This window comes from Patella vulgata, chromosome 5 (assembly GCF_932274485.2).
Source record: "Patella vulgata chromosome 5, xgPatVulg1.2, whole genome shotgun sequence".
Taxonomy (NCBI): Eukaryota; Metazoa; Mollusca; class Gastropoda; family Patellidae; genus Patella; species Patella vulgata.
The window spans coordinates 17,774,161-17,792,674 of NC_065883.2; the positions used below are offsets into that span (position 1 = coordinate 17,774,161).

An 18,514-nucleotide genomic window follows, 5' to 3' on the forward strand; every position below is an offset into this window, starting at 1 on the left:
ATATATGACACTCCAATCTATCAACATAGATTTAAATTAATTACAAAAATCGTAACCAATTTTCTTCTTTTTTCACAATCAAAAACGATTCAATCACAGTTATATTATTGTGATGCAGGACATTGCCTGATATTTTCTCGTTCTTCTGTACACTTACTTCTTGTTAAAGCACTATTTATTTTATTATTCAGGCCATATACGCAGCAACATGTAAAGTGAAATCTTCATAAATCCATCTCGACATGCCTAACCACTCGAAACAAACTCCCTGAAGAATAGATGAATATCACAAGACTTAACATTACTTTCAATCTCAACTTAAAACCCCTGGACGGCTAATGAAAAGTTGACGTTGAGGGTTTTCTATCGTAATTAGCACAGAGTCTCTGTCGATGACCCGAAAGACAGCAATATTTCTTAATAACCTCATTACTACTCCGTATTGGAAATCGTGTTCCAACAGCGGGTGCGTGTCTTGTTGATTCCAGTATATATTGTAAGCCGGCCTTACGAGGTGGATTGTAATCCTCATTATATAATAGACAGGCAACTAACCAAATGAGCGGTAAGAGTCTTTTAGTTATGAGTTTGTAATCAAAAATAGAATACAAGGAAACTGTTCAGACATGGGTAGCACATGATTTAATATAGTATAGATAATATATTTATATTTTACTTATCTGTCGGAAATATTCAGAAGCAAAGTTTGGAAATTGAATTCTAGGGTTTTACATATATAGTGTCATTTTCATAATAATCTGTTTTTGTATTAAAATGTCACTGAGTATTTTTGTATTAACCTGTCTCTGAATGTTTACCTAACATGGAAATTGTGGTGTCACTGAATGTTTTTTATCTTAACCTGTCTCGGAATGTTTACCTAACATGCAAAATGTGATGACTGTTTTGTATTAACCTGTCCCTAAATGTTTACTTAACCAGGAAATTGTGATGACAGCATTCATATTTTTCACAGAGTAAAGAATTCTATTGGAGATGGCATCGCATCGTGGGCAGTAATCTTATTGCCTGCGGAGTTAATCGAGAAACTGTTAAATAATTAAATACGAGATGGGTCACGTCAGTAAATTGTGAACAATGTGGGTTTAAAATAATATTAATAAATTGGTTAGATTATTTTCAACAACTGTTTATAACTTTAAGTAAAATCAACATGCATGATTAAATATATGGGTTCCCAAGTTATTGTATCAGGCATCACGTATTCAAGTGGACATTTTATGCTTGCTCTTTTAAAGGGGCTAAATCGCTATTCTTTGACATCTAGAAATGGACACAAATTTTAAAAAATTTATTTTGTCTTAAATATTAGATATCAGAAACCCATCTTTTGACGGTAAGATAATGACATCAATGTTGATTTAAATTGACAACTAAGTCGAAGACTGTGGATGATGGTGTATTGCTTTTTAAAGTTTGTTTATATTTTAAATACCACCTCTGTCGTTATGTTCGTATCCTGAAATATTGAAGCTCGACGAGGCATAAAGTAGGAGGACGGATAGAACCACTTCGTTTTGTTTGTTTCTCTTCGGATTGAATTATAGCAAATATGGTCTGATGATGATCAACATAACCAACACCACTAAGACGCTGTGCCCGGACAACTATTCGTCAGCTGTAAATTATAGTTAATATACTTTAGTCTTAACCCATTCATGGTGCCACGTTATATAGGTGAAGAACACACCTTGATATTGGGAGTAATACTATAATTTTTAGCAGAGCTATCGTCTTTCTAGTTTTAGTAAAACCATGTAAATGGTGTTCATTTTTTCCAAAGTGAAGATTCTATACTTAGCTGTTGGTGGGCGTTCTCGCACAATCAAGTTTGAAAACTTATGTTTGACTGTTCGGAAAATGACATTCTAGTTTATGTGTACTACATTATTAAGTACGTGTGGCGTTTCGGTCAGAAATCAATATTTGGCGAATTCCTGAAAGATCTACTTCTTCAGCAGTCAAAATCCTAGATTCATAAAAAATAAATATATTACCAAACTGCCGAAGAAAATATTTGTTACAAAAAAAAATACTCGAGAAATACTCAGAGTATTGCTTTTATTCCCATAGAAGGGGGCAGCTCTATAGTCTGGGGATTTGATTTTCTAAATAAACATTAAATTAATTCAAACTTGATGTGGCTTTTCGATATTTATGACAATGATGTGACCAGTATATATTTTTCCGTTATCGGTATTTTTAAAAGGTCTTCGTAGATGGTTAACCTATCGCCCCTGCTGTTTCGAATTATTCATGGGCAGATCTCTTTATAATAATTTCAATGTCGATATACTTGGCACTAAAGAAGGTCGACTTCTAGCACCAGTATATATTTTTCCGTTATCGGTACTTTTAAAAGGTCTTCGTAGATGGTTAACCTATCGCCCCTGCTGTTTCGAATTATTCATGAGAAGATCTATTCATAATAATTTCAATGTCGATATTCTTGGCACTAAAGAAGGTCGACTTCTAGCACTTCACATCGATTTAGCCTGTGTTATCGTCCTAGTCAATCACTAAGAATCAATATAAATAGTTGTGGCAAATGGAGGTTTTAAATACTTTATTAACAATGGCGCTATCCTAAAACCATCAGCACTAAGCTCGGTATTATATTAAAAAATATTTTTTCTGTTGTTAATTGTTGACCGCTGTGTCTTTTATACAGAACACGTACAATGTACGGTAACTTCTGTCTGGGTCCATTAAAGGCCATTTGCTTTTCAGAAAAGCCATTATCGATAGATTTAATTTACTCAGACTCTGATCTCTTACCAAAGTGAACACATATAATATATTTAATTTCTTATTTATAGCACCACCGTTAGACCATTACATGCTCATCTAAAAAATCAATTTAAAACTTATCATGTCTTTACTGATTGAGTCGTTATTGGTTTGCCACTTTCAAAGAGAAATAACATCTTGGAAAATTGTCATCGCAGTCGCACTAGGATAATGAGAAAGGTTATAGTCTGTAAAGCATAATCCACATATTTAAAGATTTGACTTGACGATTTCCTTAAAATAAACGAATGTCATTTCTCACAAACTTCGGATCAATCAAAATCCCATTGCTGTGGAATTTAGACTTCCAGCTTTTTACTAAATCGTGTAAAATATGCCTTGATTTTAAACATATTTCATGATGCGGGGTACAAAGCATGTTTTATGTAATTAGTCTCCTTTGACTATAATCGACAATGTGTTTGATATTAGATAAGCTCTTCTTATCTGGTGAAAAAAAAGACAAATGAAGTAATCCATATACGCCCCGTTTGTCTAATTATATAAAGCTGTTTTGATTGAAAAAAAAATCATTATATATACTATATTAAGTTGAGAAATGTTTTATAAGTTGACAATGCCTAATTAACACAATTTTTAAACGTTAAGTGAGTTGTTATTCAAACAGACGTGAGTAGATCGTAAAACACGCCAATCGGTTCCGCACGACAGCCTTATAAGTAAAATGATGTTTGCCTTTTAAAAGTTGACAGGGTTAGACATGCAAAGATGCCTTCCCGTGAACAAACTGTGTGATATGATGATATTGTTGAACTAGAAACATATTCAAACCAATTTATTAAATCCCTCTCTAATCATTTTAATTCTAAAATAAACACTACTCCATATGGCAAGAGGCTTTTCTAAGCAGTCTTGTTTGTCACGTGACTTGATGAGGAAGAACCTATTTTCAGATTATGTTTGTCGTTAGTCGATGTCCATTTACCATAAATATCGAAGCCTAAGTAAATAATTTGATTAACCTCTGCCAGTTTCATTTTCCGACGTTTAAACCTCTTAATGTTCTGCCCATCGTTACCCATTAGATCACCACATATTAAGGGGCCCTTACGTCACTCGAGAAGACCTGCTGTCAGTTCCTGACACCCTTTCATTTTTGTCCCGTAGATGTTTTTCAGGGAATCGAGTATTTTCAAGTAAAATTTGGTGTCTCTACTTCACATATATTATGCCATACTTTTGTTGCAAATAACTACTCTATAAATTTAATACTTTCGTTACCATGTATCTTTTAAAATTAGTGCATTTTAGTCACATAGTTCGCTACCTACATTGCAGTTAGCTTCAAAGCTATTTTTCCTAGGACGTTTAACTTCAACTATACGCTTTCGTCTTTAGCGAATAATCATGCAGCTGTATACAACACATTTACGCTTAAAAATATAATGACCACATAGCGCTTTCCATTTAAACTGATTGTATTATTGAGATGCGTTCCCACATACAAACGGTGTGATTTTAAGTTATACTAGCAGGATACCCGACTTTGCCCGGTGCCCAAATTCACCAGGGGCCCTATTCGCAAGGATCTCACATTCGCCAGAGGCTCCAATTCGGCCGGCGTCCATCAATTTCGAAGCCTAAATAAATTCTTGGATTATTATCCATCGTTTCAGCTCACGCTTAATCTCTCAATTTTCCCACAACCGCTAGCCACCCGATCAACACACACCAAGCGCTGCCAACATCAATGGAGCAGATAACAAACCGACGGGTTGCCAGTTAGTCATTACCTTACATTTGTCTTGTAAACGCCAAATGTTGGTTTGTTTTTCAATGAATCCAGTATGATCAAATGATACGAGCGTAGAAATCTAAAATACTATTTTAACGTTAATTCAACAACATTTTCTGGCGTAAATGCAACATAAATTTGAAAACGCACTTATACTTGGAAGCTTTTCCTAGGTAATCAATCATTTTAATTTACGCTCTGGCGTATGCTTGAAGGGGTTATAATATTAACAATGTTTCTAAAACATACAAATATCATACATTCAATTTTTCACCCTCTGTGAAGCATAACAACGCCAATTCTTTATGTGCTCATTTATTTCTAAGTCGTTGGCATTTCGTGTCATTTGGGCCTTTCCGTAGTACATCCCTTAAAACAAATTGTCTTGAAAAAAGTATCACTTGTAGACAATACTGACAAATGTATGCCCCAATGAATTATTTGACAGGATTATAGCATGGCTGACAAAACCATGTCACATTTTACCCACCCACTTAATGGGTCATTGTCTAACTGCTGTTGGATAATTTAATTTGCAGGTGTCTGGGAAATTCTGTTAATGAAAATCATTTCATAAATTCCACTAGAATATCATACTAAAACAGATACATTCATTGATGGTAGGTGGTATTTCTCCGTAAAGGAACATTCCCATATTTCACAGGGTTCCACAGATAAAAAGGGGGCTTAATACGCAAATCAAGATCTAACATGTGCACAAATACCCAGAATTTCTTATTTAGGAGGTTTGGCACAACATAATGAACAGTTCGGAAATGATTGCTGGATTTTCTTATCGAAATTACGTAAGTAGACATGACAGGCTTTTGGCTATATCGTGGAATCTGAACCTTTCGCCAAATGAAAAGTAAGAGTGTGCATTTCTTCGGGAAAGTACCACAAGTAAAGGATAGTATTGTTTCGATGTGCGATTTATGGAATGACTCCTGTAGAAATATAATACCGGATATCTCGTTAGCTATTTTCATAGGATTCGGTGAAGTGAAATGGTGAGATGTTTTGCGCTATAAATAGGCCTGTCAACATTCAAAATAAAACTTAGGGTGTACATAATGGTTTAATTCATTTCATTTTCCCACTCACTGTGTAAACCATTAACTTTAAGTCACAACAATGGGTATTAATTTATAATTGACATACGCGGGGGAGAACAACGGTATGTTGAAGGTTAAACTGTTATGCAGTACTGTAAATGTTGTTTATCGACTGTTTTAATCTAATGGTCATCGGGGAAGTGAGTACTGTAAACATTTTTCAATGGTTTAACGTTGAAAGCTTTATTGTTTATTAAGTCGATGATTCTAGATTTTTACTTATTCCTTTGCTTCAATGGCGTGTTCACGGGGAGCGTTTGGGTGTAGTGTAAGGAGGGGCTTTGCCAATTTTATGGAAAGTTCGTTCCCGTTATTCGTATCGTCCAAAATGAAGAGAACGGGGGGGGGGGGGGGGGTAATCTCCATTATGATAGCAACCATCCGACAATTTGCTTTCCGGTGAATTGGGTATTGTAGTAGTACTTTGAGTAATTTTGGGATCGGATCAGGAACTCTTAAACTTAATTATGTTAAGTTTGAGCTTAGGAAAATATGTTTTATCTCCTACCATGTTACTAACCATGTTGATATCACACCGCCATCTTTATTTTAGACAATTAGAGTAAAAACATTTTCGTTCAATCTAGCCCAGTATTTACAATCAAAAAGTAATTATTTTTGACTTTTGAAATATATAAGAACTAGCGTTTTGTGCCTCTAAGCTTGCATGAAATGAAAACGTTAACTCAAGTATATTTCTATGTATACAGTAGGCTCAGATCAGATCATCTTGATTCTTTAGTTTCTATTTTTAAAATAGGAGAATGGCCGATGCATCTGATCCACTTCTCGAAAGCTTCAGTATTAACAAGTGTCTAAATGATCTGCTGCAGGCGCAATGACCAAATCGTAAGTGCTAGTTATGACTGAATGTAGGAAGAAAAATAACGCCAAGCATTGCTATCCAACATCCATTACTAAATGTTCAGTGATCTGATTGCATCAGTGCTGTAGTTTATTTTATTTTTTGATGTGACAGCAGTATAATGGGGCAGCTAATAGTAATAAAATCAAGTATATAAACCTAAGAGATGACTAATACATTATCCTGCTTGTACATTAATTTTAAAGAAAGAAACTTATGAACCAAACAAATTAATCACAATGATACATTCACGAAGAAATGGAACTATCTTTAATTTTATATTTGAGCATATTCTGCAGGGCAAAGAATACATTCCCACCTCAGGATTGTGAAAGAAGAGAAAAAAGGGTCATAATATGCGCAATATCTCTTTAACTTCACTCTGTAGAGCGCTTACAAGGGGCAATGATACCGTATAAAATTGAATTCAAAGTCTGCATTTCAATGGAATTATTCAGCGACGAGGGCCAATAACTGCACATAAATCTGATGCACGATAAGGCTGGTCCTTATAAAAGGTCTTCAAAATATACAAAACAAACATGACCTTTACAGCGTTTAAAGGAGAATACAAACGAATGGATGGAATCGGGTGACGATAAATGACCCCTTATCAAATGTTTGCGTATAAAAATGAGGATAAAACCCCACGTACGTCATTGCAGATTTGATAGAAGTTGAGTTAATTTTCTAATAGAAATTCTACGGAGGGTATCGACGAATCCTCCCCGTTAAGAGCAACATTTAATTTGAATCTTCTCGATCTATTGACAATAAAATTACATGGCTTACTAATGGCCGCTTTAAATCTTCTCTTTTAGCTGGTAAATTATCAATAAATCGATAGAATCATCCTCAGTGGTTATTAACAGTTGATATTAAACACTGATTGTACTGTATGCAATTCATTTTTTTAAATTATTATTATAATAGAAATTCTACGGAATATATCAAAGAATGCACCCAGCTGAGCATATAATCAATCTATAACCATTGGAATTACATATAGCCAAACAATGGGTTGATTATCATCCTAGGTGACTTTAAACTGTTGATATTAACTCCGGGTATAAAGCCCTTCAGCCACCAAGTAGCTGTAGAGGAGGATTCTTTGTCAGAAACCTACATACATATGCGTACTAACGGTTGTACTGATTGAAGGGGCAATCAGGGCGTAAATGTCTGGAGAATGGGTAGGGGGGTACTCCCTCGCCCCCTCCCCAACCCCCAAGGGAATAAAGTAGTCGGTCGCAAAATGAGTGCAGTCTGTCTAAAAGTTATGCATCGGCGACTAAATGAATTAATGTCGTAAACAAGCAATGCCAAAATGGAAGGGAAAATCCCCAAAAATGTATTTTCGTGAATCCGTGCACCTAAATTGCATACGTCAAGCTTGTCATGTTTGAAAAAATGCTTTTCACTCTTGTTCTGTTGTACGTATGTTGCCATGTTGGTCTAAGAAATGTTTTCCCCCGAGGGGAAAAAATAGTCGGTCTCAAAATAATACAAGCAATGCAAAAATAGAAGGGGAAAATCCAAAATAATGTATTTGCGTTAATCCGTGCACCTTATTGTATACGTCACACTACTCGCGCAAAACAATAGTATAAAATAACAGTGTTAACTTATCATATTTGCAAAAAAATGCTTTTCACTCTTATTCTGTTGTGAGTATGTAGGTCTAAGAAAAACAATTCCCCAGGGAGAAAAATAGTCGGTCTCAAAATAAGTGCAGTCACTGCAGTCAGTCTCAAAATTATGCATCGGCGACTAAATGAATTAATGAGAAAAAGAACAGGAAAATCTCAAATACTTTATATATATATTTGCGTGAATCCGTGCACCTAAATTGCATACGTCACACAAAACTCTAGTATAAAATAACCCTGTCATGTTTGAAAAATGTTTTCCCTCTTATTCTGTTGTGAGTATGTTGGTCTAAGAAATGTTTTCGATGGAAAACAAATAGTCGGTCTCCAAATAAGTGCTCACAGCAGGCGGTCTCAGAATAAATGCATTAATGCGGTAAATAAACAATGCCAAAATAGAAGGGAAAATTCCCAAATACTTAATATTGTGTGAATCCGAGCCCCTAAATTGCAACGGTATAGTATAAAATAACCTAGTCAACCTGTCATATTTGAACAAAAAATGTCCCTCATATTCTGTTATGAGTATGTTGGTCTCAGAAATTGCGAGAGCATGTTACGAAGATTTTGATATTTCGAAATATAATCTTGATTGTCATAGGAATAATATTAGTCGGACAGTTTTATCTTTTGGATTGGTAAAAGAAAGGATAAGTTTGTTTCGGAAATTCGTAAAATATCTTTAAATTGTGAAATGTTAAGGCAATCTATTGAACTTAAAGATACTTTTCCACAAAAGTATTTATCGGGTGGTTATTTCCAATAAAAGTATGGCAATTTTAGTATATATGGAAAGTCGAAACATTCAATCTTACTAGAAAAATACTGGATTCGCTGAAAAGCAGCCATGGAGCGCATTCAGGACAAAAATGTAAGGGTTTCCCTAACCGATTAGGGATGTCTGCTCGAGTGACATCAAAGGTCGCACGCAAAGATTGTCTGATCTCCCAACGTTAGTGGGTGCTTAATGTATATTATGTTGATAAATATGATGGTACAGCAGTTTTTGAGATAGATTTATGCAGTGGATAATCTGAGAATTTATTGGACTTCGATGATAAATAATCAGCGATTATTGTATATGCTTGTATATGCAATGAATTTTCCCCCGGCTTCGCCCCTGTTGCTAGGTACCTCATCAGCCAAGTAACGTGATACAAACACTACCTCATTTCATAGATTTTAATAGCAGGGGTATGCCTGACGAATCAATGTTTTGAGGAGGAAAATTATGATAGATTAATTAGTTTTAATATGTTTTTAGTCCAAATATTGAATATGTTTTTAGTCCAAATATAACATCATATCACCCAGTTTGTACGCGGGAATGTATCTTTAAATATATCTATATGTTGCATATTCAATCGCAGTAGAAATAATAAATCGTAGTTTACTCATGTTAAAAGTGTATGCTGACCATCAGAATTCCGCAAAATCTTCCCTCAGAGTCCAGGAAATGGCATTTCGGGTACTTTAAGGACTCAAAACATTTTCGGGGGTGGGAGGGGGTATGCCCCGGACCACCTACAAATCTCGAACCTGTGGTTCTCGGCTCTTGACTGCATCACTCGTGTCAATGGCATATGCATCCGTCGGTCGCATTTTTGCTACCCCCCCCCCCCTCCCAAAAAAAGAAAAAAGAAATCTGATTCTGGTACAATATTTTTATTTTCGCATTAAGAATTCCCCACAGTCTGAAACTGTTTCTATATAGCTTGATATAAAATGGAATTATGCGATGAAAATTATGTAACAGTGTATGTCACCTGTCTGGTAACACGAAACCTCTGTAGTGTCTGGTTAACAGCTTCAAAAATCAACCTGATTGATCAGACAGAGGCCATGAAATATTGATTCGTGTTCCAAGTAACAACTTGTACGTTATTTTATCTTGTTTCGATTTCAGTAGATATATGTGGATTGATTTTTTGGATTTTTCGATTGGATGCCCATCAAAATAATACTTTTATCTTCATGTCATGTTTTCTCGTGTTGAGGCGTTTATATTAGGTTATGTACTAGGTGATGTTTCTTGCACAAATAAGATTAGAAGGTCCATCCACTGTGTGGAACTCAATTATACCTTAAAAGTAGGAGCGAATAAGATTATAGGCTAATCTTGAGCCGTGCCTGTTTTTGCTGACATTTCTATTTTACAGATTTGTATTTGCTTAAGGCATCCTTATCTTGATTTGATCGATAGTTGGACGCATTCGAGATTTACTGGACTTCGCCTAGTTATATCACAGATATTTTAAGATCTAGTATTCCTGTTCGCATCTTAAAGCTAAATTTGTTTCGCTTAAACCGTGACCTTAGATTTGATACAACTTTGCGTGCTGTTTCCACTTCGGTTTTTTTTGCTGGTTTATCAACCATTAGTTGATTTATTAACGCTTCCTAGAATACCAAACACCCCAATGACATTTACAAGAAACTGTAGACCAGATTAAATGTCTTCTTGTTTGTGACATATTGCCTAATAATTTTATGAAATACTACATAAACAATAGCCAAGATTCATTTCAAAATGAATCGTAAATGAGACAATGGCATTAATTTCCGTATATTATTCGTTTCGTTAAAATATGTAAGTGTTGTATGCTGTGTTATCTAACAGATCGTGACCCTAAGTCATATTTATGTATCTTCCATTTGTTTGTTAAAAGAAATGGGTTGCAAGGGAAGTTGTGAGTGAGTTACTTTGGCGGTTTTTTGCTATCCGAGGAATTATATATTTGCCCTTTACGCGACAACAAATTAGTTTAAACATCTCATATTTCAACATGTTAGCATTTGAAATGTCGGGATTGTAATGTATTAAAACGTTTGTAGCCATATAAAATAGAACTTCTGATATCCGTTCTGGTTCCTTTAATTAACCTATCCGCATCTTAGTGATTATAATTGTGTATCTTCCTTATTGATGATTCATGGCCATGCATCAGACCCATATATATAGGTATAATTACTGAAATTATAGGGGTAGGCACTGGTTTGGAAACCGTAAATACATGATTGCTGTATACACTACTGGTAATAAATAGAAAACTCTTGATTTATCAGCAATCTAATACTTAGCGTAACCATTCCTTATTATTGAAGAATAAATGAGAAAGCGTCATATCCCGTGTTTCTTCCTTTATAAATCTATCAATCTGTCTGTATCTCCCACTACCAATTCAATAAAATTCCGTTATAACAAAGTGTAATAAGATTCAAATCGACCCGTGAGACCTTCCCAGCTGGACTCACTTGACATTCGTATGTAATATTGTAAAGTCTACAGCAGTATCTCCCACTCTGTATATATAATGATCTAGTACATACCTAGTGGCTTGTAGAGGGAAAAATAAAACAAATTTCCTCAAATACACGGCCCAAGGTGGTCTATATTTGCTAGTGGATGTTTCGAAAATGCAGCCAACTTTAGTTTTCTTTCTTTCTTAATAGACTATACATATCCATGTCTATATATGCATTATAATTAAAAAGGCATTATACAAAAGCTAAATCTGCCTATATTCCAGGTCTTTCTTTAGGCTTTACTTGTTATCTAAATTATTAATTAGACATTAATTAACTTATCAAGACCATAATCAACTCACGGTGCCATCGTCATCCTGCTATATTTGGTGGATTTGAATACTGTTTGTAATGGATGATCGAGACTTTGTTTATTATCGTACCAATCGTAGTAATGACGATCGAGGCTAGCCTAAAATTGAATCGGTAATATCTCGGTTCAAAGTTCCTGCGTTTAATTCCAGTATAGAGAAAAATTATTAAGAAAAGAAATCGTCCCTATGTTACTACGATTGGAAAATTAGATTTGTTTTACGATCTATCAATTGGAGACACCTTATCGTGAATAATATCAAGGAAGTGAAGTAGTATATGTTTGACATATCATTTCATCATTCTTGCAAATATAACTTCCTTGTTTATTCATCTACTCAGAACAATGAAATTTCTTCAAACAGAAATTATATATTGACGAGACGTAGTATCCCATTTATCAATTAAATATCATGTATTCTGAATCACGGACAAGCTTTTGAATAATAAGTCGATCATTAATATCATCGTGTGTTATTAACTTATAAAAGTGTCGATATTGCAGCCACAGAAAAAATAGATGAATTAAAGATTAGATAAAGTAGAATACACAAATAGATCTGATAAAAATCATTGCATTTCTGTACTTTATTAAGGATATCTGCCCACTGACAACATGTTTATAAGATTTTAACGCTTTGTAATGTCAAGAAATTGGTCATAAAAACTGGAGCTAAAAGAAAGCCATCGTAAAATCGTAAGACGTAATATTGCTTCTTCCTGGTGTTATATTTTAGGATCAAATCAAGACGTGCCCTTTACGTGATACAGAAGTTGATATTGAGACCTTGCCTATTATAATCAATGTTTTTCTTCAAGTAAACAGTCTCTAATATTTCTTGAGATTCTGACGCAAGCGTAAAATGCACCACAATTAAATACGAAATCGGTTAACTTGAAAGTTATTTATTTTAAAAAAAATGGTTTAAGAAATCCGTTACTGTGCAGTTCTGTCTATTTAGTTTGGCATGATAAATTTACTGGGTTGAAGGCATGTCTAATAACTGACATTTGATTTCCGCCTGCGATTAACATATTGCAAGTGTGCCTTGAATTAGAATTACAGAATTAGAAAATCAGGTTATACCAAAGATATGCCAATTGTGAAGGATATAGGCTTTTTTCCAATGAGTTTTAGATGGTCTTGGGACAATGTCCAAAAATATTTTTGGACTTGCTTCTCTAGACATACGGAATATAAGCCCCTTTTTATAGGCCCACATTCTCATGTGGACGTATATTGTCGTCGCCCCTGTCCGTCCACCCGGACGTCCGTCTACACTCTACAGGTCACAATTTTTATTCGATTTTAACGAAACTTAAAATATAGGTCTATCTCCCAAAGATCTCGGTTCCTGTCGATATTGGCATATATCGGACCACAACTTCAAGGATTATGGTCCCTGATTGTACTAAAAATCTTGTTGTTAGCTTGTGGACACTCTAGAGGTCACAATTTTCATCTGATTTTAATGAAACTTAAAATTCGTATTTATAACCCAAAGGTCTTGGTTATAACCTCCTGAATTATGGCCCATGATTGTACGAAAAATCGCGTTTTTAGCTTGTGATCTCTCTAGAGGTCATAATTTTTATCCGATTTAAAAAAAACCGTTTGAATATATTACAATAGGCCACAATTTTGATCTGATTTTGATGAAACTTGAAATACATGTTTATAACCCAAAGGTCTTGGTTCCTGTCGATATTTGCGCATATCGGATCGTAACTTCCTCAATTATGGTTCTTTTATTGCACGAAAAATCGCATTTTGTTTTAGCATGTTCTGTATCCATCTCTTGCAAAATGTGGGCGTATCCTGCCTGGCAGCCACTGGTTGCATACTACTGTGCGTTTTGTGATTTTCAATAATCGACATAAATTTAACTTGACATGATCAATTATATGGATATACATTTCAGATGATATACAGCAAGATGACGAGCCTTTCGGCAGTTCAGTATGGCAGGTACCGAAGTCTAAATTTATTAACTATATTTGATATTTGTAGGGGACAAGGGCGAATGATTAATGCGTGCGCGTTGCATAATAAGGTCTGTCACTGAGTCAAGTGGCATGATTTCGAATCACCGCTTGTACGTGGCAAGGAGTGGGAGCGCCTGTCCAATCTCGTGGATTTTCTCTGGGTCCTACGGTTTCGCTCCTCTGCTAAAGAGCCCTACGCGCAGGCCAATTAATGAAATAAAATTGAACCATATGTTAGTCCCGAGATGACCTAGTTTGTGTCGAGTGGACGTTAAACCCCATTTCTTTCTCTCTCCCTTGATATTGGTGTCATTAATCAGCGAAATAACTTAATCGTTCGATCCGATGCCAGGATTATTATCGTTCAGTATCGTTGCAACGTTCGACTCGGATTAACAAATCAGTTTTCCCATGTAGCTGGAATTATACTCAGTATTCAGATGCAGTTATGCCTCTCACCAGCTTATAAATGAAATGGGGTTTAACGTCCTACTTTTCTGCCCCGACTGGGCTAAGGAAGACGGGCATCTACAGTATGCGTATGAGGAAATTTTTGCCCAGACAGTGACCCATGTTTACAAATTACATGGGACCTTAATTGGTTCCATCCCTACGAACGACTAGAAACAGTTTATGTCAGGCCAAACGCCATGTTCCACTGACAAGGGGAAACCACGACGCAAACCACGAGGAACTTGTTCCCCCAACCTCGGGGGCGAACCCGGGACGTCCTGGTCCACGAACCATTGTCTTACTCACTGAGCCAACACGACTTCTTCTGTCAATGTATTTATCTATCTATCCTAGCTTTTTATATGCCGTGATAATTTGGACTGTCTGTGTTGCTCTGCACTGTCGTCTAGGTACTGCATATAAATGGTTAATATCATTTTTTTTAGAAAAATAATCAGTCTATAGATTATAAATGTAATAATTATCATATTCATATTCTAGGATGAGAAGTATATGATAAGTATCATGATACCTATTGGTATAAGTATAACAGGAGCAATGATTATAATGATCATGGCTTATGCTGGAAAAATCTGTAAAAAACGAAGGGAAGAAGTAGCAATATCAACATTGGAAAGAGTTATCCCCAAGGTAAATTGTTCATAATAGCACATTTTATTTTTTATTTCCGCTATCTGTCTAAAGTGTGTGTACAGCAGTGCACCAATGTTAACACTTTCTCCAGTTTCGATTTTAATGAATTAAAGTGGCCGTCCCAATTATATTTTAGTGAATGAAACTAAACTGTTTGAAGAGATATTAGAAACGTTTTTCGTATTTCCCTTTAAATAAGTGAAAATATATGTAGTGTTTTGTGACAGGGGGCCGCGTTGGTAGTGAGTAAGGCGCTACCATTTTCTAACGCGGTTCTCAATAATTGTCAGTTGTACAGGACGGGATGACTGGCAAGGTCAGTTCTAGTCGTTCCGATGGGACGAAAAGCCGAGGTCCCGTGTACACATTATCCTGCCAGTAAAAATAATCTAGACAGTTGGAATTCTAAATAGCGCCTCTGTAAGGGCAATACTTCCCTCATAGCACACTGCATGGCGTATGTCCATCTTCATTAGTCCAGTCGCTGCAGAAAAGCATGACGTTAAACACATTCCATTTCATTTCAATCTAAAGTGTGTGTGCAGTAGCAATGAATTAAAGTGGCTGTCCCAAATATGTTTTATTGAATAAAACTGGTTAATTGTGTGCAACGGTACATTAGAAACGTGTTTCGTAGTTCCCTTTAAATAACTGGAAGTAGGTAGCACGTGTTTGTCGATGCCAGCCTCCATGTGTGATTGATTTAAGTCTCTAAAATCACCACTGTTTCCATATTAGGAAAACTATGTCTATGGGTTTGCAAACATGTGATAGACGCGGTTATCAGATCACACATTACCAGTAAATTAATAGAGAAAATCCTTCATCTGTATAAAATCATCTGATATAAGTACAAAATATTCCACGGTTAATCAGATGTAACGTTCTCAATGAAAAATAATACAATATCTGTGGACAAATTCAATACTATATAATTTTTTTTTAATAAAAGTTGCATAAATATCTCTGTTTTGTTTATCTTCCATACAGCCCTTGTCATCTACGGTCACACTGGAAGACGTTTCAAACCTAATAAGTGATACTGATGACGAAGAATATTAAACCGTCTTGACAGATACATGTAGTTTAATAACTTCCTTGATTTTGTTTGTTGATCTTTATTCTATTTTGAGCCTGTACTTTATTAGTTATTAATTTATAACACCCAACCAAATTCAGTCTTAAAACCTGTTATGGTCATTTGCAAACTTATTTAAAGGTATGATGTCTCGTGTAGTGCTATAGGAATCCCTTGCATACTGCAATATTGTGACAGTTTAATCTCTAATAAGAATATCAGTTACAAAATCCCATTCAGTATTTATAAAGTTATGATCAATTGAAATTTCATGGATCTATGCTGCTCGCTATGTAACAAGACACCGCCATCTTTTATTGGTATCAGAGAAACCTGTTGTTGTTGACTTGTTGTTTATTACAAATTTAACGTCTAATACATTATACATGATAATATAGGCAGGTTTATTTTATTTAGTTATTTACATATGAAGAGACTCGGAGAAAAAACCCGGTGGGCCTGCAGTTTAAATCTGACTGAATCCAAGCCGGGAGATTATATAGAGTTCATATTTTGATTTTATTTTCTGCATTAAATGTTTAATAATTAATCTATGAGTAGATAATATTTTGTGAGGATTAAGCTGTGAGAAATTTAATATTTTAGCGAAATTGCAAATTAAATATACCGTTTCACAGCTCTTAATTCTTTAATTGGTTGGCTACCAAAATAACGTCTCTTTTCAAGTGTTGCAGAGAGATATATAATGGTCACTATTCATCAATTATTGTTTAAAGATTTATATTTTTAATTAATATGCATATAGTCAATAATTAGTACGATTAATGATGACAGATTATTGTGGCTTCCATGGTCATATTGTCGCTTTAATTTCATATGGCATTATATTCAACCTTGACAATTGGAATTCGAAATAAGAGTAGGTCGTAATGCCGCAAAATTTACCCCATCGCACATTGTATTATGTCCGCCTTCAATAGCCCAGTTGGTGCACAAAAATAGGACGTTAAACCCAATTTCATTTCATTGCATTATACGCGATGTTGGGTGTACGTGGTATGTTGACATTATATGCTTACTAAACTTTAATTTTTAAAGAGGAAATCAATGTATTTAATGGCGCCGGTATTACCAATTTTATCGTTGCTCCTAATGTCTGGAAATTATTGTTTTGTATATCTAGATATATATATCAGATAGTATGTAAATGTTGATACACCTTTCTTTATAATTGTGATCTATAAACCTTATCAGGCTCGTCTCGTAAACTTTCCAAGGGATACAATGTTAAGCATATCTGGCATTAAATTCGTCCGCTTCTGTCGTTCTGATTAACACCCCACCAGCTTTCCTACGGTACTCCACTCCCGGGCAATATCACATTCTGAAATATGTTGCCCTCCCTGTCCCCAACTCTGCCCACTCGATCTAATTCCAAACACATATCTTTATATTTACAGTTTCTTTTACTTTTGCATATTAAAACATTATATGACATACAGTTTGATTGTATAATTAGTGTTTCAGTATTAAGAAATTGTTGTAGATTGTATTAAGAAATTGTCAAAAAAAAAAGAAATGAATAATGGTTTCTCTGGTGTTACTAGATTTATCTACAGCCTTTGATACGATTAACCGTGATCTTATGTTGAAGACTTTCGAAACCCAACACAGTATTCATGGACCTTGTCTAAAATGGTTCGCCTCATACTTAAACAATCGAATTCAATCAACTGCCATTGCAGATGCGAAATCGGATGCAGTTGAATTAAACTGGGGAGTTCCCCAAGGCTCGGTGCTCGGACCTGTCCTGTTTATTCTCTACACAACTAGTGTATCTCATATCATCAGCCAATACAGCCTATTACACCATTCTTATGCAGACGACATTGAGATTACCGTATTGATAGTTTTTATCCCAGTGACTTTGACCAATCATTTCAAAATGCACCAAATCTTTAAAAAGCTGGATGTCCACCAATATGTTGAAATTAAATGATGATAAAACTGAAGCTATCATGATCGGATCAAAACACTCACTATCAAAATCAGATACATCAACTTTGAAAATAGCTGACTCAGAAATTAAACCCGTCAACAAAGTTTAAAATCTGGGTTTTTACATCGATTCGGAACTCTCCGTGGAAGTTCAGAATTATTATATCTCTAAACCTGTTTTTTTCCACCTCCGCTCTATCAGAAACATTCGTCATCTCATATCGAAGGACGCAGCTTATACTCTGGTTCGATCGCTCGTCTTATCAAGATTAGAGAGAGAGAGAGAGAAGTGGGGTTTAACGTCCACTCGACACAAACTAGGTCATTTCTAGACTAACATATGGTTTAATTTTATTTAGATAATTCGCATGCGCATAGGGGTCTTTAGCAGTGGGAGGAAACCGGATTATCAAGATTAGACTATTGCAATAACCTGTTATCTGAAATATCCCACAAACTGATATCAAAACTCCAAACCCTTCACAATACTCAGCTAGAATCATCAGTCGAATAAACAGGAATTCGCACATTACACCAGCACTCAAAGAACTTCACTGGCTGCCAATTAAA

General features: G+C 35.2%; 1 long non-coding RNA gene across 1 annotated transcript; it reads left to right on the forward strand.

The window, feature by feature from the left end:
• Nucleotides 1-368: 368 nt before the first annotated feature.
• On the forward strand, nt 369-17,445 carry LOC126820996 (uncharacterized). Its single transcript, XR_007680217.2, has 4 exons — nt 369-565; nt 13,737-13,783; nt 14,755-14,904; nt 15,898-17,445. It is a non-coding gene; the product is annotated as an uncharacterized LOC126820996 (long non-coding RNA).
• The last annotated feature ends 1,069 nt before the right edge of the window (nt 17,446-18,514 follow it).